Here is a 25,477-nt window from a genome sequence, read left to right as displayed (position 1 = left end):
TTCCGGCTTCATTCTCCGTGAGTTCTAAGATAGGTTTTGGCGACAGAATTCCAAAACTCAACAGAGGTTTCCTTGTATTTTAGGTGACTAACGCAAAGTCGGTGTAAAACTATTTTACCCGATAAGTTACTTTTTGCAGTGGATGTCGGATGAGAAAACTTCCTTCTGAAGAAAGATTAGAAATAACGAGAGAAATAGGCGAACGCGGGTGGAATCTTCATTTGAAGCTCCGAATAGAAAAAGTCTTCATCGTCCGTCGATCTTAGGTTTCTCGAACTATCAGGGATTCCGTTTCGGCAAACTTCCGAGAATTGGAATTTGACGTTCGTATGTTCCAGGGTTTCGCGTCGAAATACTTGTTTATAGACGAATAAGAGAAATTCTAATATTTCTCTGAGGTTTTTTTGGAATTAGTTTCCATCGTGTCCTAAAGTATAAATTAACTATTCACTAGGGTCTTCGACCTAAGATTAGGCGAACGTTAGTCGTGCTATAACTTTTATCGGTTTTGATATAATCCTTGGACTTTTCCTGAACCTTCTCTTTCATAAATTTATTTCATCCAATAAACTCTTGTACTTTATTCCCTTATCCAAAACTTAAAAACTTGGGTCTTACACAAGAGTTAGTGTCGGTCAATACAACACAACTCGGAGTTTAGTGTCGGTCAATACAACACAACTCCAACAACAAGAGAACCCAAAATCAAAGCCAGAGTCAGTGTCGGTCAATACAACACGACTCGGAGTTAGTGTCGGTCAATACAACACAACTCCAACACCCAAAACCCAGAGTTAGTGTCGGTCAATACAACACAACTCGAACAACAAGAGTACTAGAGTACTCGGTGACTTTCAATCATCACCGTAGCTCACCTCAGTGCCTTTCCCCAATTCCAAAACCCACAATAAAAGTCGACTTTTCCCCGTCTTTCGTAAATGTTTTCCCCTTCAGTTTTCCTATGCTTAAACGTTAATAAAAATTGTTTCAATTCGAATTAGTCAAGTTATGAGTTTATTTCTCAAAGTCTAAGTTTCCCAAGTCTTTAGTTTTTAAAATCTGTTTCATTCTAAGTTTTTCCAAAAACCCACCAAAAGCAATTCCCGGGGAAAGTCTAAGTATACAACAAATGGCTAAGTCTCAAACCTTGAGTTTGGACTTGCCTAGGGTTGTTCATCCAACCCGAAATATCAAACAACACCAGTTCAATGAATCCCCACTCCGAAGTTGCGTCAAAACGCACAATTCAATAACATCTCAACATCATCAATTATGGAAAACATCATAACATCAGTTCATCAACATAATCAACATCAAAGTAAAGCATAAGTCGAATTTATCGACGCCTATCATGCAGTCATAGCTAATAGTAAGTTGCCCTAACCTCGAGCTGTTCCAGTCTCGTGATCAAAGGTTCCTTCACTCAAATGCTCTGAAACTTCCAAAGTTGTCAACTGAACCTCGAAGAAAAACAAAGCAGAATCCAAACAAAATCGATTAGTTCGATCGCTATACAACTCATAAACGATAGACAAAGCATTAAAGCTTTAGAATATAACAATCGAGTTCGAAAAGACAAGTTTTCAAAAACGAAAACTCCCCCCCCCCCCCAAACACTACAAGCTCTCGGCCAAAAAGGAAAAAGGGCTCCGGCTCTTTTTCTTCGATCAAATCTGTTTACAAGGTAGTTTTTGGGTAAAACTAAGGCAAAGAAACTGTCGGAACAATTTTCGGACAATCGGATCAAAATACGGCCGTTCAGGGGCGTTTTGGTCCAAAATAAAAGCTCCAAACCTCAAAGTTATCAGTTCGAAAAACAAATTTGACAGCAATGATCCTAACGACATCCGTGACAACAAATCCTAAAGGCACGAAGTCAGATTACGACTTTTCGACAATAAAGTTTCGAAATGTGCGCAAAAAGGGTTTTGAAACAATTTTTCAGATCTTGGACAACTCGATCCATATCGGCGAATACCGACCAAGGTTCTAGGCTCTTGGGCACGTAGAGAACATACCCCAACAGAGAAATCAGGAAAAACGGACAGTTTTACAAAAAGCTCGAAACTTTGAGCACAGAAACGACTACAGAAAAGCATCAGAAACGATGATCAGAGGTAAGAATCAAGCTAGTTACCTCGATATCTTGAAGTAGGAACGAACTGCGTGAAGATCGGTCGAGTTTCGGCGAAAATCTCCTCTCCCTCCCCTCTCCCTAACTCGCGGCCTATTTGGAGCAAATGAGGAGATATTTTGCTTTTTCGACTATTTATAGGCAGGTGAAATCGCGGGAAAATGAAAATTTCGCGATTCCGATTTTTGCAGCACGTTCACCGATGAATTCTAGGAGAGATTCTGGCGTCAGATTTCCAGAACTCATAACAAATCTCTGACATTTGGGAAAAACTATATCTAAAATCCCAGAAGCGATGTAAGTTAATCTGTCCCGAAAAACTACTTTTTGCTGTGATGGTCAGACGACAAAACTTCCTTCTAAAGAAAGATTGGAAATGTCGAAACAAAACTGGCAACGCGGACGGAAACTTAGTTAGAAGTCCCGAATAGAAAAAGTCTTCATCCCGTGATCAAATCTAGGGTTTCGAAGCAAAGAAATTAGCGTCGTCGAACATCCGAAAAGTGAATACTATCGTGCGTACAGTCCAGGGTTCCAAAATGAAACGCTGGTCGAAGGAAAAATAAAGATAACCTTTTAATTTTCCAAGGATTTGAAATCTCACTTAATACGTTGCTCTAAAAGCGAAATTAGCCTATTCTGGACATGCTCGCTGATGACCCTATTTTAGTTGTGTTTTTAGGGTCATTTCTTTGTGTGTTTTGAGTCTTTTTGTTGAGTCTCATGTAGTGTTTCATGCATTCTCATGCATTTTTTATCTTTTCTTTAGTCTTTATTTTGCTTTGGTAATTTAGTAGTTTTATAGGGAGTTTTCTTGCATTTTAGGTAAAGTTTAGGACTTGCATGGTTTTATTGTGTTAATTGAAGGATCTCTTGTGCTAATAAGCTCTTTGAGCTTCTAGAATTTTCCTTGGCTTGTTGGTTAAGTTTCAGATCAGGAACTGAAGAAGAAAGAAGGCCAATAAGCATAGAATTGATGGAAAACTTAAAGAGGATTGAAAAGAGGAGTTTCAGAAGCCAAAAAGCCCTTTTCAGGCGAGCTTAAGCGCCTAGGCGCTGGGAATGGGCGCCTAGGTGCCAATTAGGGTCCAGAGAGCATGTTTTTTCATGCAATTGGCGCTCAGGCGCTCTGAATTGGCGCCTGAGCGCCCAGACTCGACCTGTTTGCCTATAAATAGGCTTTTTTTAATTTTTTTGTAACTTTTGTCATTTCTATACATTCCTAAATAAGTTAGAAGTAGGGTTAGGCTCTGGAGCTTGAGGAGAAGCATTCTCCAAGTCCATGTTCCAGGTTTTATCCTTCTTTTCTTGTATGGATTCTATAGCCATGCTTGGCTAAAACCCCTTTTGCTTTGGGTTCTTTGTAAGACTTTGAATGTTTTAGCTATCAATCCTTTTCTATTCATGAAGTTTTGAGTAAACCCTTGAATCTCACCTCTATGCTTTATCTTTCAAGCTTGAATGCATGCTAGCTTCTTAGTTTTCTATAATCATAACGATAGTTTGTTATAGAATTGGGACTTGTTGTGAGATTACTCCTTCTATACTTGCTGCTAGGAATAGAGGAAGGGTTGGGGTTTGTTGACCTGATTTGTATGCTTAGTGCTTCTAGCAAATGTTTAAGTTATCAAGGAATTGAACCTATCTTTTGATTAGGAATGGTTTTCTTTGCGAGGCATCGAAAGAAAACTAACTAGGCTAGAACATCAAGGAGAGACTCCGGATTAATTGGATAGGAAGGTTTGCTAAAACTGAATTAGTTGAACAAGAACCCAAGGCAATCTCATCTCTGTTTTTCAATCGCTTTATTACGTGATTACTTGTCTTTTACAAACTCAAGAAACAACCAATTATTAAAACTGAATTTTACTTGCTTTTCAACCTTAAACTTGAATCTTAAACTGAATTGCCACACCAATTCCTCGTGGTTCGATAAATTAAAATCGGGTGAATTCCGTACACTTGCGGATTGACCAACAAGTTTTTGGCGCCGTTGCCGGGGAATTGTTTGTGGTTTTTGGTTTAAGTTTTTAGTTTGTGGTTTTATTTTTTTTTATTTTTTTTTTCTTTTTATCTTTGTCTAGAATTAGTGCTACTAATCTTTCTCTGTTTGAGTGTCACACTTTCAGGTTCTCTAGAGAGAGACACCGTCATGGGTGGCCATATGACGGAGGAGGAGATGCAAGCCCATATCGAGGCAAGAATCCAAGAGGGAATCACCCTCCGATTATTTGAACAAGAAGTTGAGAATGCCAACCGGTCTCTTCGGGAACTCACTTCGGCAACCATGAGTTATGACTATCCCGGGAGTATTGTCTTTCCCGAGGGAGTGGGAAACTTTAAGTTGAGACCGGCATTCATCAACTTGGTGAGCCAAAACCAATATGGTGGAGGTACTTTGGAAGATCCACATGCCCACATGGAGAGGTTCATCCGGAATTGCAACACTTACCGTGTGAACAATGTTCCGACGGATGCAATTCGGTTGAGCTTGTTTCCATTTTCTTTGAAGGATGCAGCGGAGGAATGGCTGAATTCACAACCTCAAGGGAGTATCACTACTTGGGAAGACCTAGCAGAAAAATTCACAACAAGGTTCTTCCCAAGAGATTTTTTGAGGAAGTTGAAAAAAGACATTATGAATTTTGTGCAAACCACTGAGGAAAATCTCTATGAAGCTTGGGAGCGCTTCAAGAAGCTCTTGAGGAAATGTCCTCAACACAATCTCACCCAAGCTGAATTGGTTGCAACATTTTATGATGGTCTACAATACTCTTAGAGGTTTGGCCTAGATGCGGCTTCAAATGGTGAGTTCGATGCTCTTCCCCCCCAAGCGGGGTATGACTTAATAGAAAAGATGGCAGCAAGAGCCATGAACTCTGAAAATGATCGCCAAACCCGAAGGAGTAAGTTTGAAGTGGAAGCTTATGACAAGCTCTTGGCCTCCAACAAGCAACTCACCGAACAAGTGGCGGAGATTCGAATGCATATTAAGGAGACCAAGGCTATTGGTGCAAGAATGACTTGTGTGGAGTTCAAGTCTTGTGGTGGACCTCATGTTAGTAACTTGTGTACTGTCAATGCTGAGAGCAATGAAGCCAAAGCTATAGCTCAAGGAAGCATAGTTCTATCCTCAAATCATGAACCTCTTGTCCAAACACAAGTTGTTGGAAAGGTGAATTGCAAGAGGAGTTTAGAGGAGCTATTGGAGAGTTGCATCAACCGCATGACCAACAACCATAACAACCAAGAGGCGGCTATCAAGAACTTGGAGAACAAACTTGGCTAGCTAGCCAAGCAAATTGCCGAAAGGCCTCAAGGTAAATTTCCTTCCGATACTTTCCCCAATCCCGAACAAGAAAATTCTGCTGTTGTTACTACTAGAAGTGGTAGAGTGTTGAATGGGTTAAAAAAGAAAGCAGAGGGAGGAAAAAGTGAGAGGATGGTTGAGGAGGAAATGAGTGTTCCTATTAAAACTAGAGTGGTGAATGATCCTATTCCTGAACTTAGCAAAGTTCCATTTCCTAAAGCATTGGCTAAAAAGAATTTGGATAAAAAGTTTTCAAAATTTATGGATGTTTTTAAGAAACTCCATATTGATATCCCTTTTTCCGATGCTTTAGAACAAATGCCTATCTATGCTAAGTTCATAAAGGACATTTTAAATAAGAGGAGGAAGTTGAGTGAGGTTGATGAGACTATTATGATGACCGAGGAGTGTAGTGCCATTTTGCAAAGGAAAATGCCTAAGAAGAGAAGGGATCCTGGGAGTTTTACTATCCCAGTGGAGATTGAGGGGTTGACTGTTGTTGAAGCCTTATGTGATTTGGGAGCGAGCATTAACTTGATGCCGCTTAGCATGTTTAGAAGGCTGAACTTAGGAGAGGTCACCCCGACCATTCTCTCCTTACAAATGGCGGACCGATCCCTAAAACCACCTTATGGGATCATTGAAGATGTTATGGTGGAGGTGGATAAGTATGTGTTCCCAGTTGATTTTGTGGTGCTGGACATGGAAGAGGATGCAAAGATTCCTCTCATTCTAGGCCGACCCTTTTTAGCCACTGGTAGGGCTAAAATTGATGTTGATAAGGGTCAGCTCATTTTCAGAGTTGGTGAGGACAAGGTAAGATTTTCGATTTTCAATCCTAATTTGCAAACTAACATTAATGATGGTTTTGTTTGTGATATGATCAAAAGCTTGTCCAGATCTTCAAAGGAGATCCCCAAGGTAAGTGAAAAAGATGTTGAGCTTAATAGATTTCTCATCAAGCTTGTTAGTGAAAACAAGTATGGGGGGTCTAAAGATGAGAATTTCCAAGCCCACACGGCCCGATTCACTCAAGCTAGTCACCTTGTAAAGATGGAAGGTGTGACTAGTGATGAGCTCAAGATTAAGCTTTTCCCTCACTCTTTGAAAGGGGGAGCAAGGATTTGGTACGATGGTTTAGATGATACCCTCTTTTGGGAGGAGTTTTTCCAAAAGTTCTGTGCAAGGTTCCTACCTTGCTCATGTGGTAAGAAGTGTGATGATAAGGAATTTTCTTCCTAACATCAAAGGAAGGAGAGTCCACCTAGGACTATAACTTAGGGCTGCTTGGGAGACAACCCAAGTCTTGTTTTATTTTGCTTGTTTGTTTGTTGCATTTTGCAGGGAATGAGAGCCTGAATTCTGGAGTAGGAGGTGTGTCTAAGGCCTCCATGGTAACTTGCAAAGGAGGTTGACTCTTTCCCTTAGTTTACCTCATGCATTTTTGCATATTTTTCTTTTGTAGCTTTTATTTTTCTTTTAATCATGCATTGTTTTGTTAGAGTCGTTTTTGGGTCTTTACTTCCCTATACTCACATGTTGTTGCCCGCAAGTTTTTCTCTCTAACTTGTGCTGTTTTTGAAAATGTTTTTGTGAATACTTGTGTTTTTGAGTGATTGCATGCTTTGGGGAAGAGAGGAGGAGACTTTGGTCTTCCGAGTGTTTCTTAAGGATAGAGTTGGTGTGAGTCCATAAGGGTCTACCTTTGACCCTTCACCATAAAATTTCCCTGGAGGATCCTGACTCACTCGTACTTCTTGGTTCTGTATTGATTTCACTCTTTGCATGCTTTGTGATACTTGCACAATTTTTGAGACTTGTAGGTTTTTGAGCTTCAGAGTTGTTGGTTTGAACATTGTCCTTAGTTGTCCCATTTGAGCCTTATTGGAGAATTTGTTGTAGCCAAGTGATTGGGACGGATGTTTGGTTTGATTTTGGGGAGTGTTGGTCCTTGCATTGTTTTGGAGCTAAGTAAAGTTGAAAGTGTCTCTTGCCCCAAGTGAAAAATATTGAAAAAGAAGAAAAATAAAAAGAAAAGAACTCCTAATCAAAGTTGGAGTGCAAAAAAAAGAAAAGAAAAGAAAGTTGAGAAAGGGGTCAAGAGACTGGTGTTTGTAAAGTTTGTTGATGAAAGCTCTGGGGTTATGTGATTGGACCACACTCAATAGTTTTGAAGCCTAGTCTTCCTTAGGGACCAACCACCTTGTACTTCACCAAGCCAACATTTCAACCCTTTGAAGTCTCATTGAATTTGTGCATGTTTGATCTCTGTTGCTCTTGAGTGAATGATATCTGATATGTAAATAAGTAACACAAGGAAGGGGGGGTTTGAATTGTGTTCTTAAAAATTACTTGTTAAAACTTTAGTTTATGAAAAGAAGATAAGTTCTTAAGAAAATTGTTCTGGTGACTTTTCAAAAACTGTTTAGTGCAGCGGAAGTAAGTAAATAAAGCAGAACGATCAGCACACAGGAATTTAGACTGGTTCACCCTAAACGATTGGGCTACGTCCAGTACTTGGCCACCACCAAGATTTTCACTAGCAAGTATCAAGGACTTCTCCAATACAAGTATTAGACAGGACTTCTCCAAGTATTATCACGGACTTCTCCAAGTATTGTACAGGACTCCTCCTAGTATTATCACGGACTTCTCCAAGTATTGTACAGGACTCCTCCTACAATCAACAAGATTGTTTGGCTCTACAAGAAATCTCTTCTCAAAAGAGTTGGTGTAGACAGTTTATGGCACTGGAACTCTCAAGTGTTTTGGGTTCTGAAAGGACGTTGGAACACACAAGAGTTCAGAATCTAAGAGAGAAGTAAGAGAAGAGGTTTGACTCTTTTAAGGTTTGGTATTCTCTCTTGATTTAGCAGAGGTATGAGATCGGATTTGACTCTTAGGAAATCTGCTGTGAGCTTTTAATGCTTTGAAGAATGTTTGGAGTAACTGCTCTGAGTTCTTTCTTTTCTTGCAATAAATTTTTCTCTTCTAGTCTTCTTCAATCTTCAGATATGTCCTTTATATATGATCTTGCTAGTTGTGTAGCCGTTGAGACACAAAATCTGGCCGTTGTTTGTAGCCGTTGTGAGTTTCATCTAACCATTGATTCAAATCTCCGGTTGGTAGCTTCATTAAATGCATGCTGCTGTTCAAAGCTATCCTTTAGCCAAAAAGGTGTACTTTGTCAGCTAGTAGGTGGTGATAGCTTTGGGCTACTTTGCAGAAGAGAGACATTTTGGAAAAGTGATGTTGACGTGTTGTCCTTTTTCCTCTTCATTGGTCATCGAGACTTCTCTCTTCAAAGGTAAATCAGTTTGCACGTGACCAGATTAGTTTCCTTCTGACTAAAGCATGGGGCAAATAGTTGAGATACAATTTTGACTTTCCCGCTCAAAGGCTTCTTCTGAAATTCTGAGGTATGACGTGGCATGAAACGATACAGAATAAGTGTCTTCCTTGTTTACTGGACGATGCGGTCATATCTTGCGTAAACTTCTTTTTCCTTATAAGGCTTAGACATATTCGTTGAAGCATGCGACCTTATAATATATATTTCCTGAAAAATGTCATTAACATCTGGAATTAGATTTTAGTAGAGAAAAGTATTTATAAAAATTGTTAGGATCAAAATAAGATTGAAACACGTTGTAACACGTTTGAACTTAACAATCTCCCCCTTTTTGATAATGACAATTTTTATTGAAAAGGATAATGATCAAGAGTAAAAAGAATTTATGCTCCCCCTAAATTGGGTAAGATAAAAGTTTTAAAAAAAAACTTATTCAAATCATATTACTCCCCCTGAGTTGTATAAAACTTTGGTGTTAGGTTAAGGAAACAACCATGAACTTGATCTTAAACTTTTCTATAATTCCTAATTCCTATTTTCTCCCCCTTTGGCATTATTAAAAAGAAAGGGAAAAGAAATTAGTAGAAAGGTATAATATGCATAGTAAACATGGCAACCGTTAGTTATAAAACGATAAGCATGATGGAACGATAAAATATGCATAATCAGTGAACAATTGTCTGAAAACATAAAAGTAAATGCGAATTGTTCAGGATAGAGAGTTGGCCATTAGCCAAAGCGTGTCAGCAGCTGATCGATTTTCTGGGCAAGAGTCATGAACTGCTGGTTGATGTGGTCACGGTGGTCTTCAAAGTCTTCTCTGGTGACAAATTGAGTCGCCAAGACTTGAGCACTTGAGCTTCCACCTTCAGTCTTGAAATCAGCTTGAAGTCCCTCAGATTCATCTTCTTCTTTTCCATCAGCAGAACTGTTCAGTTGTGACTCTGTATCATCTGCTTCTTCAAGCATCTTCTCCTTTCCTTTTTCAGTGTTGGCTTTCTCAGAATGAGAAACAACTTCAGGAATGTGAGTGGGTAGGAGTACAAACACCCAAGTTCCAAATTTCAGTGAGAGCGCGGAGGTCCGATTCATGGAGAATATGGCAGAGTACCAACATATCCCTCAGAGACACTCAATTTCCAGAACTCTGGATCAGGAACTTTGCAAGCGTGAACTTGGAACAAGTAGTTGTCACCCTCTTGTCGTTTCCATGTAGCGGTGAGCTGATTGCTTGAAGACTTGTCAATCTTTCTTGCCAGAAGGTTCAGGTAGCTTTTGAACGATTCCTTGGTAGTCCTCAAGGTGCGTCTGCGTTGGATAGCAGAGGACACTAGCGTCTGAAGGCGCCTCTTTCTTGCTTGAGAAAAATAGAGAACAGTACCGGATCTGCTTGCCTTCTTAGTGCTTGCTTTCGTGAACGGTTTGAGAGTAGAAGTCATATGCTCATCGGCAATCAATGACTTAGGCAAAGATTGAACAAGTTGGAATGCAGAGGCATTCTCTTGTGCAACGGCAGTTTGGTCAGTGATGAAAGCAGTGTTCATGGTAGAGTTTGGTTGAGATGTGAGTGGTTCATTTGTTGTTTCAGTCAAGGGTTCATTGAGGTTTGTGTTTGGTGGGAGTTTTGGCAATGGTTCAGTGTGGTGTTGTGAATGTGTTGGAGAGGAGTGTGATGTTTGAGTATTGTCAACAAACAGTGAATCCAGAAATTCTTTGTTGGACATTTCAGAAGGAATTTCTTGATAAGGTAAGAGAGAGTTTGCTAACCTTGTGTGAAGAACAATGTCCTCATCAAAGACGGGCTCCTCAGGTTCAGCAGAGAAAATCTTCCTTTTCTGACATGCAGGTTGTGGTTCAACAGTAACTTGAGATTCTTCAAATTGCTTCCTCAATCTCTTTAGCTTTTTGGGTTCAGCATTCTTGACAGGCGGAGAACCTTTTCCTGATCTAGTTCTTGAAGCGATGGGGTTGGATTGAGAATGCAATGGTTCACCACTCTTTACAATCTTGATTCGAACAGACTGTTCTTCCTCGTCCTCAGGGAACGGTGCGATGCGGAGAGCTGTAGGAACGATTCTCTTGGACGATTCCTTCTTTGACACATCGGACAATTCTGTCAGATTTTTCTTCCTTGTCTGGACAGTCTGTTCATCAGATACCTTTTCTTTTCCTCTGGTGTTTTTCCTTGTTCTGGGCAAGTATTCTTCAGGAACATCAGAGGCATCAAAGGGAATGTTCATTTTGCTCACATCTCCCAGTCTGATCGGTGAAGGAAAGATCACATCTTCATTCAAGCGATCCTCTGATTCCAGAAACTCTTTGATAACACCTTTCTTTTCGAAAATAACGGTCAGCAGCGAGCCAAAAGGAAGGTATCCTTGGCTTTTCTCCAGATAGTTGATCAAGTAGTTCCACATCAAGTGTGCAGGGTTAATTTTCACTCTTTTCAAGATCTTGTACAATGCGTACCTTGCATGCGCATTTACATAATTTCTTGCACCATCCTTTGGTAAGACAACCTTGCTAATCACAGCATTGTTGAACTTTACATCATCAATGAGATTGCCCACTTCCACAGTCAATGGTTCCTCTTGGTTCTTCCAAATGCACTTCCAGTCATTAACTTTCGCAAACCAATTTGGGGAATATTTTTCACCAACTTCCAACTTCACATTCAGTGCTTCAGCCATGTCGTTGAGAGTCACTGAGATGATCTTGTCATTTACTTTGGACTTAATGACTTGTCTGTGATTTATCACAACGGCACAGTCATAAAATTCCTTTACCAAAGGCACATACACTTCGCGCTGAGCCATGGTGTACACCGTCTCCCAGTCCTGATGAAGTAAGTCTGCAAGCCCAGCCATCTTCACGAAGGCAAACACCTTCAGATCAAAGTACCTTGGGGACACAAGAGAGTTGTCACCCAGTTTCTCAGTTTTCACGGCTCCAACCTCCTTGCGTTGAACAGAGCGTTGGCGGTTAATCCTCTCTGATCTCCTCTGGATGATCTCCATTTCTTCAGCAGAGTAAGGTGTTTTACCACCTTTCTTGGATCGGGCCTTAGATTTGGAAGGGGCTTTGGAAGAGGTAGCAAGAACTCCGACCATTTGGGAATGAGAGGAAGTTTCAGAGAAGGCTTAGGGTTTCTTTACTTGGAAGAGAGAGAGAGAGTAAATGTCAAATGAAGTGAGGTGAAAGAGAGAGAAGGAAATCTTTTGGATATATTTGATTTGGAATAAGGAATGGCAGTTTTGGGTGGTGTGCAGATGGCGGTTTTCTTTTCATGAGAGGGAAACTATTAAACAATTGAGCAGTTGAGACCACGCGCGTTAAAAGTAAGAGAGATAACTGCTTCGCATTTAATGTGATGAGACCTTTCAAAGTTCACTGTTGTAGCACGTGCAAGAGTAATGATGCATTGAACTAAACAATGTCTTTGCCAGCTGTTAACCAAACGATATAGATTTCCTGAGAGCAACTTCATTGAACGGAGAGTTGTTGAACGATTTGATCTACTGGTTGAACAGTGAGGAGACAGAACAGTGCGGATGTTCTTCGAAGAACGAAACCTGCAAAATAGAAACCTTTGTTTCCATACCTTTTATTGAGCAGAGTGCATATTTATCCTTGTTCTTAGATCTGAGAATCTGCCTTCTAAAAGAGGTTTCGTGAGTATGTCAGCAAGTTGATCTTCTGTGTGTATATGAGATATATCAATGTTTCCCTTTGCCACAAGATCTCTAATGAAATGATGTTTGATCTCAATGTGCTTTGTTCTTGAATGCTGAACTGGATTCTTGGCAATATTGATGGCACTTGTGTTATCACATAAAAGAGGTATCTTGTTTTCATGAATGTTGTAATCCTCAAGTTGATGCTTTATCCATAGGAGTTGTGTACAACAAGAACTTGCTGCCACATATTCAGCTTCAGCAGTGGATAAGGAAATAGTGCTTTGACGTTTACTTGTCTAGGATACTAAACAGTTTCCCAGAAAGTGACATCCTCCACTAGTGCTTTTCCGTTCAACTCGATCACCAGCATAATCCGCATCACAAAATCCTTTCAACCTGAAATCTTCACCTTTCTCATATAATAGACCAAGATTAGCAGTACCAATTAAATATCTAAAGATTCGCTTAACAGCACTAAGATGAGATTGCTATGGGTTTACCTGAAACCTTGCACATAGACAAACACTAAACATTATGTCTGGTCTGCTGGACGTTAAATAAAGAAGTGAACCAATCATCCCTCTGTACGATGTTGGGTCAACTGGTGAGCTTTCATCACTTTTGTCCAGAACAGTGTTGGGATACATAGGAGTACTCATCTCATTTGACTTGTGCATGTTGTATTTCTTGAGCATATCCTTTATGTACTTGGACTGATGTATGAAGATCTTGTCTTTCTCTTGCTTGATTTGAAGTCCCAGAAAGAATTTCAGTTCTCCCATCATACTCATTTCAAATTCACTTTGCATGAGAGTAGAAAATTCTTTACACAGTTTATCGCTAGTTGCACCGAAGATGATATCATCAACATACAATTGTACAAGGATGTAGTCGTCCTTCAATTGCTTCCTGAAGAGGGTGTTGTCAATCTTTCCTCTTGAAAAACCATTCTTCATGAGAAAGTTGCTTAGACGATCATACCAAGCCCTTGGGGCTTGTTTTAAACCGTACAGAGCTTTCTTCAACCTGTACACGTAGTCTGGAGTGGATGGTTCTTCAAAGCCTGGAGGTTGCTTCACATAGACTTCCTCTTCAATTACTCCGTTCAGAAAGGCGCTTTTGACATCCATTTGATATAGCTTGATGGAATGTTGACATGCAAAAGCTAGGAGTATCCTTATTGCTTCAATTCTTGCAACTGGTGCGAACGTTTCAGTGTAGTCAATTCCTTCTTGTTGGTTGTAACCTTGTGCTACTAGTCTCGCTTTGTTTCTAGTGACTTTCCCATTTTCATCCATCTTGTTTCTGAAGACCCATTTAGTACCAATGATAGATTTTCCAGTTGGTCTTGGAACTAGGGTCCATACTTGACTTCTTTCAAATTGATTTAGTTCTTCTTGCATAGTCAGAATCCATCCTTCATCTTGTAGAGCCTCTTCAACGTTCTTTGGTTCAATCTATGAGATGAATGCGCTGTTTGATTCTTCTCTGAATGCTGATCTGGTCTTTACTCTTTCTGATACACTTCCAATGATTTGCTCTGGTGGATGATCACTTCTGTACTTCCACTCCTTTGGAAGTGAGATTCCGCTTGAAGTGATGACTTGGTCGGACTGTTCAGGAATAGTACCAGGAGGTGACGGAGATTGATCTTCATGAACTGTGTAACACCCCGATTTCGGTGGCTTCACTTTAGTAACCAAAAGTAAACTTAATGCGGAAAAACGTGAATATATTTTTATTTTCGATTATAACTAAGACAAGACTGAAATAAATAAAACCCAAGTGCGAAAAGTAATATAACTAATATACAATATATAAACAGCCCCCGCTGTAAGTAGCAACCTCGTCACGAGTGAACCTCCAGTGACGGGTAATAGAAGAGTAGCGCCCGTAGGCAAAAGTACAAACCAAAAGAAAAGGTTAAGTGTCCGCAACACTATCCCTCAAAATGAGAATAAGCTGGCCCATCGGCCTGAAACAAGACTTCCTAAGTCCAACCAACTCTCTGTGATTCCCGTAACGAAACCACACAAAAAGCTATAGGTGGGAAACTACCCTGTCCCGAATGAAACAAATGATGTTCAGAGCTAAGACTCTACTCCTACACTAATCCCATCTCGAGGAGCTCACACTAACACTCAATCCTACATGCTAGCGTGATCGTCGTCCGAATCTGAATCCAGAACGACTAAGTCTAGGTACATCCTCCGTCCTCCGCTCGCTATCGCGATGCGCTCCTGTTCCAGCATCCCAACTCTAGTTTCCCCCGAAGGGTGAACCGTCGTGAACTAGTCCGCCAAAGACATCTGACAAAGGGCGTTTGTTCGCCAAAGCACACACAGAAGACGCGAGGGTCAACTCCAAAGAATTATGTAAATAATAGCAAGGATAGATACAGATAATAGGATAGCCACTTAGGCTTTTAGCTAGGGATAACATCCTAGGGTTGCATATCTCATGATGAATATAAACGACGATAAATCACAGTTAACATGCCTCAAATAGAATTAACAAGTATCAAACACACTCATCACTAAGTCAGTATGCATGTTGCATGAAATGATATGCAGGTTAACCCAGTTAACCACATGCATTCCGGAAAGGGATGGACATCAAACGGATCAGCCCTAACACCAGCCACGGTGGAACCATTTCGGCCCGCGTGCCTCTTACACCACACAAAGGTAGCCAGATCAGCAGTAAACCCGTAGGTCTGCCATTTAGGTCTGCTACAAGAGACGTCTACAAACGCTCTTCCACGGCATTCCGGGTCTTATGACCATTTTGGAAACCGACGAGGTCCAGAGTACGTCCTGTGTTAATACCTCATTAATGTTGCATGAATGCAAGATGATTAGTCAATCAACGTCTCCGATCTCACTCGACACGTCGCCACGTGTTCTAGCTAAATTAATGTCTCTAAAAGCTTACCCTAAGGTAAAGTCGATTCTGCGACAAAAGACACACTTCATAACGACACATAGCTGCTCCAACAGCACCCCAACAAACGCTGCTCCAACAGCACAACAATAAACGCTGCTCCAACAGCACAACAACAAACGCTGCTCCAACAGCACAACAACAAACTCAACACTTGGATCCGACGACACTCCTCGTTTTTCCAAGACTATGATTTGACTTCCAATGCCTTCCTTCGAGGTTGTTATCATTACTTAAAGATTTTGAGGTTATTTAAGGTCTTATGAATTTTCTTTATAAAATAGATTCCATTTTGTCTTATCGCAAGTCTTATACATTTTCAGGATCTCCCAATCCCAAGTCGCTTCCAGAGGATGTCTCGATCCACTAAACAAAATTAAGGCCCGAACCTCGTTCGTCCTATCAAACTTTCTCAAAACTCTCAAAATAAAATCGGCATGACCTGCCCGCTATTCTCACCATTCAGAATCTCAGATTCCAGTGCAGAGCATATTTAAATCATCACAATCAACAACATGTCATATATCAATAAATCGCATCATAAACACTTAGCACTTAGCATATAAAGCATGCACCACACATCCTAGATTACCTACATAGCACATAGCATGTAAGTCAATCTCAAAAATATTCAGTAGATGAATCATCTACATTGTCAGCCGAAGCCTCAGAAAACATTTTCCAATCACACACAATCCAGTGCATAAACAATAAACAATGTCGAAAACATCGACCCTAAGCATTAACTAGAGATTCAGTGAGAAGCCCTCACCTGAAAGTTCTCCAGAATGATCAACTAGTGCTTCCTCGCTCTCAAAGTGTTGGTCCTCGGGGAAATCCTCAAAAGCACCTTTACAATAAAATCACAGAATACTATCAGAATCTATCGGAAACTAAGCTATCGATACTTACTAAGGTTACTCGAAGTAATCTATACCCTAAGGTACGATAAACTAGCGCGAAAGCACAAGTTTTCGGAAAAGGAAATTTTCCTCCTCCCCCCTAATAGGGCTCGGCCACTTTGTGCAATTATGGGGCTCGATTTTTCTTCGATCAAACTTGGTTCCTATGCTTTCATAAGCCGTAACTAAGGGTATTCTGAACTCGGAAAAATTATCGGATCAAAAACTGTCGCAGGGGTATATTGGTCATGATTTTTAACTTAGGATTTTTCAAAACTGAAATCCCAAAAATAAAATTTTGCAGGGACGTCACCAACGACGTTTATGACAACTAATCCTACTAGCACTAAGCTAAGGCGATAGTTTTCAGCCTAAAGGTTGAAGCTTTACACCAAAAACTCCAAAAATGGGTATTTTAGGCTCAAATTGATTTCGGCGGAATTCCGGCGACATAACGGAAAATCTAACCCGGCAGAAGTGATCTTGGGCGCATAAGGAAGAGGTTTAGAATCAGAAATGAAAGATTCAGGATAGTTTTGCAAAAACCCATAAACTATCCGCTCAGAAAACTCTACAGAAAAGCTATGGAAAAAGCGATCAGAGGTAAGGATTAGCGACTATACCTCGAAGCCTTGAAGTAGCAACTAACGGATCAACGATCAAGCAAGCGATGAACAAAATTCTTCTTCCTTCTTCCTTGTTCTTGGCCGCGGGTTTGAGGAGAGAAAATGGAGGAAAGTTTGAGTTTTTCTTCCTTTCTTTGCTATATATAAAGGTTGGAAATTCGCGGGAAAATGAAAGTTTCGCGAATCTGATTTTTCCGGCGTCATTCTCCGTGAATTAATAGATATGTTTTGGCGAAAGAATTCCAAAACTAAAATGAGGTCTCTTTGTATTTTTGGCAACTAAAGCATAGTCGGTATAAAACTATTTTACCCGATAAGTTGCTTTTTGCATCGAATGTCGGAATAGAAAACTTCCTTCGGAAGAAAGATTGAAATCATCAAGAGAAATGGGTGTACGCGTGTGGAATATTCATTTGAAGCTCTGAATAGAAAAAGTCTTCATTGTCGAGAAATTCTAGGGTTTTGAAATACCAGGGATTCGGTTTCGGCAAACTTCCGATGATTGGAATCGGACGTTCGTAGTTCCTAGAGTTTCGCCTCGAAACGATTGTGATATATGGAAAAAGAGAAGTTCTAACATTTCTTTGAAGATTTTTGGAATTAACTTCCGTCATGCCTAAAAGTGAAAATTAGCTATATACTAGGGTTTCTGACCTAGGTTTAAGCGTAAAACGATCGTGCTATAACTTTTATCGACTTCGATACGATCCTTTGACTTTTCCTGAACTTTCTCCTTCATAAATTTATTTCATTTGGTAAACTCTTGTTCAGGTTTCCCTTCGCCATGCATCAAACCTACTGGTGAATAAGAATTTATTCACTTGGTATAAACTGAAAAACTTGGGCCTTACATTACTACCCTCCAAAAAGAAAGTTTCGTCCTCGAAACTTAAGGGTTAGTAAAAAAATTCTGAATATTGTCCCTTGGTCTTTTCCTCTAACTCCCATATAGCACCGTCTGTGTCTTTGTTCCAAATAACTTGCACTAAAGCACTCTGCTTTCCCCTCGATTGTTTCACTCTTCTAGTCCCAATGCTGATCGACGGCGTCTCAAAAGACATATCGTCCTCTAACTCTCTGTTGTCCGGTTCGACCACTTGAATCGGTTCTCCGTTGGAAATAATATTTGTTGGCATTCGTGCAATCGCACAACCTTAACCACTTGCTCCTCTGCCCTTGTTCGTCCAAAATACTGATTAGGAACTCGGTACATCTCTATGTTCCGGATTGAATGCTCAACTTGAGTCTTACTACCTTGTGCATGACAAGACTCATTCTCCTTAATCATAAATTCATCAACCCCTCATAAGCTAATCATCCTCTTGATATCCAACAATCCATTATTGTCGTCTTTGTCCTCAAAACCTTCCTCACTCAAACCAGTTTACACTTACTGAAATCCCTAACGCTTCGCATCAATCGAGATTTATCCTCTAGAAGATCAAATCATAACTATACCTCAAGGGACTTAACTAGTCATTTCGTCATCCGATCCTCCAACCTTCTGAGGTTTAACTACTATCGTAACTGCTATCACCACTACATCCCTTACTCACACACGATTTCCAACTCCCCAAGTCAATCTTAATCATAGGATTCTTATTCAACTGAGCAAAATTCACTTGCTAACTCTATCAAGCATCACCGAAATCCATAACAAAGTTCCATTCACTATTAGACTCTGAGCAACTTGTCCAAATATGACAACCTCAAGTGTTCATCTTAATACTAACACTTCCCTTTTCTGTAACTTGATCACCATCTCGTCAATCAACTTCTTAATCTCTCTATCAAATTCTAACCAACTTCGAGTCCTAGAAACTTAAGGCAACAATTCATAGACTTAAAACCTGAACCTTCACCAAGTTTGGACCTCTAATGTCCGTTAATTCTTCAATGCTTCCTAAATGAATATCCATTTCTTCAAACCATATCTCCTTCGCAAGAGAACTTATACTTAATGCGAACTTTTTCCTCCCAGCTCGACTAATCCTCGATCCAATCAAGTTAATCTTACCAATCCTTTTATCAAAGTCCATAGCCAGCTCTGATTCCGAATATCACCCCCTCAATATTAAGTTGATCAAGACTAATACATCGAAGGTGAAATTTAGAAAAACCCACTGGAACAGTCAATGAGTTCCTATCATCCAATAGTCACAAATATCCTGACCTCACATCCTCAACGATTCCGCTACGGAACTACACGCCGTCGACATCATACGTATACTATCCATAAGAAATCTCTATGAGATTCATTCTTCAGCTTCTAGCTTCCTTTTAAACGCATCGGTAGAAGACTACTTTCTAAGCTTAGCGTGTTATTCTAAACCTCGTGTAACTTCTATAGTTAAGCCATTCGGTCAGGGCTTACCATCATATGCTTAGTTAAACAAACAGTTGGTACTTATCACAAGATAGTCTCTGGCACAACTATACAGTATGATTAAGCAATAACTTCAATCAATTCAAAGCGAAAAATCGCTTGCAGACAATCAATTTTCACTCTTTGCAGAGTCACACAACCTAGCACAGAAGACCTATTCCCCAACAACTCCCGAAAGACTCGACAAGCTCTGATACCACAATGTAACACCCCGATTTCGGTGGCGTCACTTTAGTAACCAAAAGTAAAATTAATGCGGAAAAACGTGAATATATATTTTTTTTCGATTATAACTAAGACAAGACTGAAATAAATAAAACCCAAGTGCGAAAAGTAATATAACTAATATACAATATATAAACAGCCCCCGCTGTAAGTAGCAACCTCGTCACGAGTGAACCTCCAGTGACGGGTAATAGAAGAGTAGCGCCCGTAGGCAAAAGTACAAACCAAAAGAAAAGGTTAAGTGTCTGCAACACTATCCCTCAAAATGAGAATAAGCTGGCCCATCGGCCTGAAACAAGACTTCCTAAGTCCAACCAACTCTCTGTGATTCCCGTAACGAAACCACACAAAAAGCTATAGGTGGGAAACTACCCTGTCCCCGAATGAAACAAATGATGTTCAGAGCTAAGACTCTACTCCTACACTAATCCCATCTCGAGGAGCTCAAACTAACACTCAATCCTACATGCTAGCGTGATCGTCGTCCGAATCTGAATCCAGAACGACTAAGTCTAGGTACATCCTCCGTCCTCCGCTCGCTATCGCGATGCGCTCCTGTTCCAGCATCCCAACTCTAGTTTCCCCCGAAGGGTGTGTAAGATCAAGTTTTGATCTAGTAGTACAACTCATGTTTTGATGATTACAAGTTAACCTTTTGATATGAACAATTGTGTTACTCTAACGTGTTTTTCTGAGTGTGCTAGTTACAGGCTCTGACCTCAACTCAATCTCACACAAATCAGAAGCACTGTGTATAAAGGGTAACCCAAGCAACGCTTTCGCATTCACCATGTTCAGTATGAACAGTGGAAAAGCTTCAGAAGATCTGAAGCTATACAAACTCTGATGAGGACTCAGTCGCTAGAAGCTCTGAAGATCCAGAAGTTCTGATAGCCAAGAAACACTGAAGGTTCAGATGTTCTGATGGTGTAGAAGACTCTGAAGATCCAGAAGCTGAATAGTGGAAACTCTGAAGTCCAGAAGCAAGAAACTCTGAAGGCCATGTTCTTCCCTCTGAGTTCAGAATCAGAAGATACAATGGTCAGAGGATCTGTGCTTTCCCTCTGACTCTGATCAACCGGCTTCACAAGTTCCAATATGAAGTATTCCCCTGATCAGAAGTCTCCTAGGTTAAAAGGTCAAGTCGCTATCCAAGTACAAAAGCAAGTGTACCTTCCTGACGACCTACCTAACGTTCTCAGCCACAACAGAAGCTGGATTTTCCAGAACTGCCCTCCAACGGTAGCATTTCCCATGCTTGGAGTATATATAGAGGCTGAAGATTGAAAGAAGCGGCGAAGAAACATACGAGAAGCAACACACGCGCAAGATATTCAAAATATTCTAAGCTTTCTTTCATCCTGTAATTTATTTAGTTTACACTCAGCTTATTCAGAAGCAAACCCTTGTAAACACCAACCTCAAACAGTTGTTTGATTTTCCTTTAGGAGATCAAGGTTGATCGGATCCTAGAGAAGACTAAGAGAGTGAATCTTAGTGTGAGCTAAGTCAGTGTAATTGTTAGTCACTTGTAGGTTTCAAGTGCAGTTGTAACTCTTACCTGATTAGTGGATTGCCTTCATTCTAAGAAGGAAGAAATCACCTTAACGGGTGGACTGGAGTAGCTTGAGTGATTTATCAAGTGAACCAGGATAAAATCCTTGTGTGCTTTTCTATCTCTATCTTTTGCACTTAGTTCTCGAAAAGATTTGTTAAAATCTTTAAGGTGGTAGTTTTGTACTAAAAACGTTATTCAAACCCCCCCTTTCTACCGTTTTTCATACCTTCAATTGGTATCAGAGCGCAAGTTCTGATTACCACACCTAACAGTGTTCAGTGATCCGGGCCGGTGTGAAAAACAATGGCTGCCACCACCAGTGAAACTCAAAGAGATGGTTACAACGCAAAGCCTCCTATGTTCGATGGTCAAAGGTTCGAATATTGGAAAGATAGACTGGAAAGTTTCTTTCTGGGTTTCGATGCAGATCTCTGGGATATTATTGTGGATGGCTATGAGCGTCCAGTTGATGCAGATGGCAAGAAGATCCCAAGGTCAGAGATGACTGCAGATCAAAAGAAGCTGTACTCACAACATCACAAAGCAAGAGCAATTCTTCTAAGTGCTATCTCCTATGAGGAGTACCAGAAGATTACAGATCGTGAGTTTGCTAAAGGCATTTTTGATTCTCTGAAGATGTCTCATGAAGGAAACAAGAAAGTCAAAGAATCAAAGGCATTGTCTTTGATCCAAAAGTATGAATCCTTCATCATGGAGCCAAATGAGTCCATTGAAGAAATGTTCTCCAGATTTCAACTGCTTGTAGCTGGCATACGTCCTCTCAACAAGAGCTACACAACAAAAGATCATGTCATAAGGGTCATCAGGTGTCTTCCTGAAAGTTGGATGCCTTTGGTGACTTCAATAGAGCTCACGAGAGACGTTGAGAATATGAGTTTAGAAGAACTCATCAGCATTTTGAAATGCCATGAGCTGAAGCGCTCAGAGATGCAAGATCTCAGGAAAAAGTCCATAGCCTTGAAATCCAAATCTGAAAAGGCTAAGGTTGAGAAGTCAAAGGCTCTTCAAGCTGAAGAAGAAGAATCTGAAGAGGCATCAGAAGATTCTGATGAAGATGAGCTGACTCTGATCTCCAAGAGACTCAACCGCATCTGGAAGCACAGGCAGAGCAAGTTCAAAGGCTCTGGAAAGGCAAGAGGAAAGTCTGAATCCTCAGGTCAGAAGAAGTCATCAATCAAGGAAGTCACTTGCTTTGAGTGCAAAGAATCAGGGCACTACAAAAGTGACTGTCCAAAATTGAAGAAGGACAAGAAGCCAAAGAAGCACTTCAAGACCAAGAAGAGTCTGATGGTGACATTTGATGAATCAGAGTCAGAGGATGTTGACTCTGATGGTGAAGTCCAAGGACTCATGGCAATTGTCAAAGACAAGGAAGCAGAGTCAAAGGAAGCTGTTGACTCTGACTCAGAATCAGAAGGAGATCCTAACTCAGACGATGAAAATGAGGTATTTGCTTCCTTCTCTACCTCTGAACTGAAACATGCTTTGTCTGATATCATGGATAAGTATAACTCCTTGTTGTCTAAGCATAAGAAGCTGAAAAAGAACTTATCTGCTGTTTCTAAAACTCCTTCTGAACATGAGAAAATCATATCTGATTTGAAAAATGATAACCATGCTTTAGTTAATTCTAACTCTGTGCTTAAGAATCAAATTGCTAAGTTAGAAGAAGTTATTGCCTGCGATGCCTCTGATAGTAAGCATGAATCTAAGTATGAAAAATCTTTTCAAAGATTCCTTGCTAAAAGCGTAGATAGAAGCTTAATGGCTTCAATGATCTATGGCGTAAGCAGAAATGGAATGCATGGCATTGGCTATTCTAAACCAATTAGAAATGAGCCTTCTGTGTCTAAAGCTAAATCCTTGTATGAATGCTTTGTTCCCTCTGGTACCATATTGCCTGATCCTGTACCTGCTAAAGTTGCAAAAAACCCTCTTAAAAAGGGATCTTTCTCTATGACTAAATATCATGCAAATATTCCTTTAAAATATTATGTTGAGACACCCAAGGTGATCAGAACCTCTGGGGTAACTAACAAAAGAGGACCCAGAAAGTGGGTACCTAAGGACAAGATTATCTATGTTGCAGATATCCTTGATAGCTCCACTGAAACACCAATCATGGTATCTGGACAGTGGATGCTCGCGTCACATGACGGGAGAAAAGCGTATGTTCCGAGAGCTGAAACTTAAGCCTGGAGGCGAAGTTGGCTTCGGAGGAAATGAAAAGGGTAAAATTATTGGTACTGGTACTATTTGTGTAGATAGTAGTCCATGTATTGATAATGTTTTATTGGTAGACGGCTTAACACATAACTTATTGTCTATAAGTCAATTAGCTGACAAGGGTTATGATGTTATATTCAATCAAAAGTCCTGCCGGGCTGTAAGTCAGATCGATGGCTCTGTTCTGTTTAACAGCAAGAGGAAGAACAACATTTATAAGATCAGATTATCTGAGTTGGAGGCTCAGAATGTGAAGTGCCTTCTGTCTGTTAATGAAGAGCAGTGGGTATGGCATAGACGGTTAGGGCATGCCAGTATGAGAAAGATTTCTCAGCTGAGCAAGCTAAACCTTGTCAGGGGCTTACCCAATCTGAAGTTCGCTTCAGACGCTCTTTGTGAAGCATGTCAGAAAGGCAAATTCACAAAAGTCCCTTTCAAGGCAAAGAATGTTGTCTCAACCTCAAGGCCGTTAGAACTTCTTCATATCGACCTGTTTGGACCAGTGAAAACTGAGTCTATAGGTGGCAAGAGATATGGGATGGTTATCGTTGATGACTATAGCCGCTGGACATGGGTAAAGTTTCTAACCCGCAAGGATGAGTCTCATGCTGTGTTCTCTACCTTCATTGCTCAAGTGCAAAACGAGAAGGCTTGTAGAATTGTGCGTGTCAGAAGTGACCATGGTGGAGAGTTTGAGAATGACAAGTTTGAGAGTCTGTTTGATTCCTATGGAATTGCACATGATTTCTCTTGTCCCAGAACTCCTCAACAAAATGGTGTTGTTGAGAGGAAGAACAGAACTCTTCAGGAGATGGCTAGAACCATGCTCCAAGAAACTGGCATGGCTAAGCACTTTTGGGCAGAGGCAGTAAATACAGCATGTTACATTCAGAATAGAATCTCTGTGAGACCAATTCTGAATAAGACTCCTTATGAATTGTGGAAGAACATAAAACCCAACATTTCTTATTTTCATCCTTTTGGCTGTGTTTGTTATGTTCTCAATACTAAGGATAGATTGCATAAATTTGATGCTAAATCTTCTAAGTGTCTATTACTTGGTTATTCTGATAGATCTAAAGGTTTTAGATTTTATAATACTGATGCTAAGACTATTGAAGAATCTATTCATGTTAGATTTGATGATAAGCTTGACTCTGACCAGTCAAAGCTAGTTGAAAAGTTTGCAGATTTAAGCATTAATGTTTCTGACAAAGGCAAAGCTCCAGAGGAAGTTGAGCCAGAGGAAGATGAACCAGAGGAAGAAGCTGGTCCCTCTAACTCACAAACTCTGAAGAAGAGCAGAATCACTGCAGCTCATCCTAAGGAATTGATTCTGGGCAACAAAGATGAACCAGTCAGAACCAGATCTGCCTTCAGACCCTCTGAAGAGACCTTACTGAGTCTGAAAGGATTGGTGTCCTTAATTGAACCCAAGTCCATAGATGAAGCTCTTCAGGACAAGGATTGGATTCTGGCCATGGAAGAAGAATTGAATCAATTCTCCAAGAACGATGTTTGGAGCTTAGTGAAGAAGCCTGAGAATGTCCATGTTATTGGAACGAAATGGGTATTCAGAAACAAGCTAAATGAGAAAGGAGATGTAGTCAGAAACAAGGCAAGGCTAGTTGCTCAAGGCTACAGCCAGCAGGAAGGAATAGACTACACTGAAACATTTGCTCCAGTAGCTAGACTGGAGGCAATCAGACTATTGATCTCTTTCTCAGTAAATCACAACATAATTCTACATCAGATGGACGTAAAGAGTGCCTTCCTAAATGGTTATATCTCAGAGGAAGTCTATGTTCATCAACCCCCAGGTTTTGAAGATGAAAAGAAACCAGACCATGTGTTCAAATTGAAGAAATCACTCTACGATCTGAAGCAAGCTCCCAGAGCATGGTATGAGAGACTTAGCTCATTCCTTCTGGAGAATGAGTTTGTAAGGGGTAAAGTAGATACAACTCTCTTTTGCAAGACTTATAAAGATGATATCTTAATTGTGCAAATTTATGTTGATGATATTATATTTGGTTCTGCTAATCAATCTCTATGCAAAGAATTTTCTGAGATGATGCAGGCTGAATTTGAGATGAGTATGATGGGAGAATTAAAGT

At 40.3% G+C, this 25,477-nt stretch overlaps 1 non-coding gene across 1 annotated transcript; it reads right to left on the bottom strand.

Moving 5' to 3' along the window:
• Nucleotides 1-4,754: 4,754 nt before the first annotated feature.
• Nucleotides 4,755-4,861, bottom strand: LOC130741494 (small nucleolar RNA R71). Its single transcript, XR_009020390.1, has one exon. It is a non-coding gene; the product is annotated as a small nucleolar RNA R71 (small nucleolar RNA).
• Between the last annotated feature and the right edge of the window lie 20,616 nt (nt 4,862-25,477).

Source organism: Lotus japonicus, chromosome 2 (assembly GCF_012489685.1).
Source record: "Lotus japonicus ecotype B-129 chromosome 2, LjGifu_v1.2".
Classification (NCBI taxonomy): Eukaryota; Viridiplantae; Streptophyta; class Magnoliopsida; order Fabales; family Fabaceae; genus Lotus; species Lotus japonicus.
Note: the sequence above shows the minus strand (reverse complement) of the source record. Positions and strands in the feature narration are given on the sequence as shown.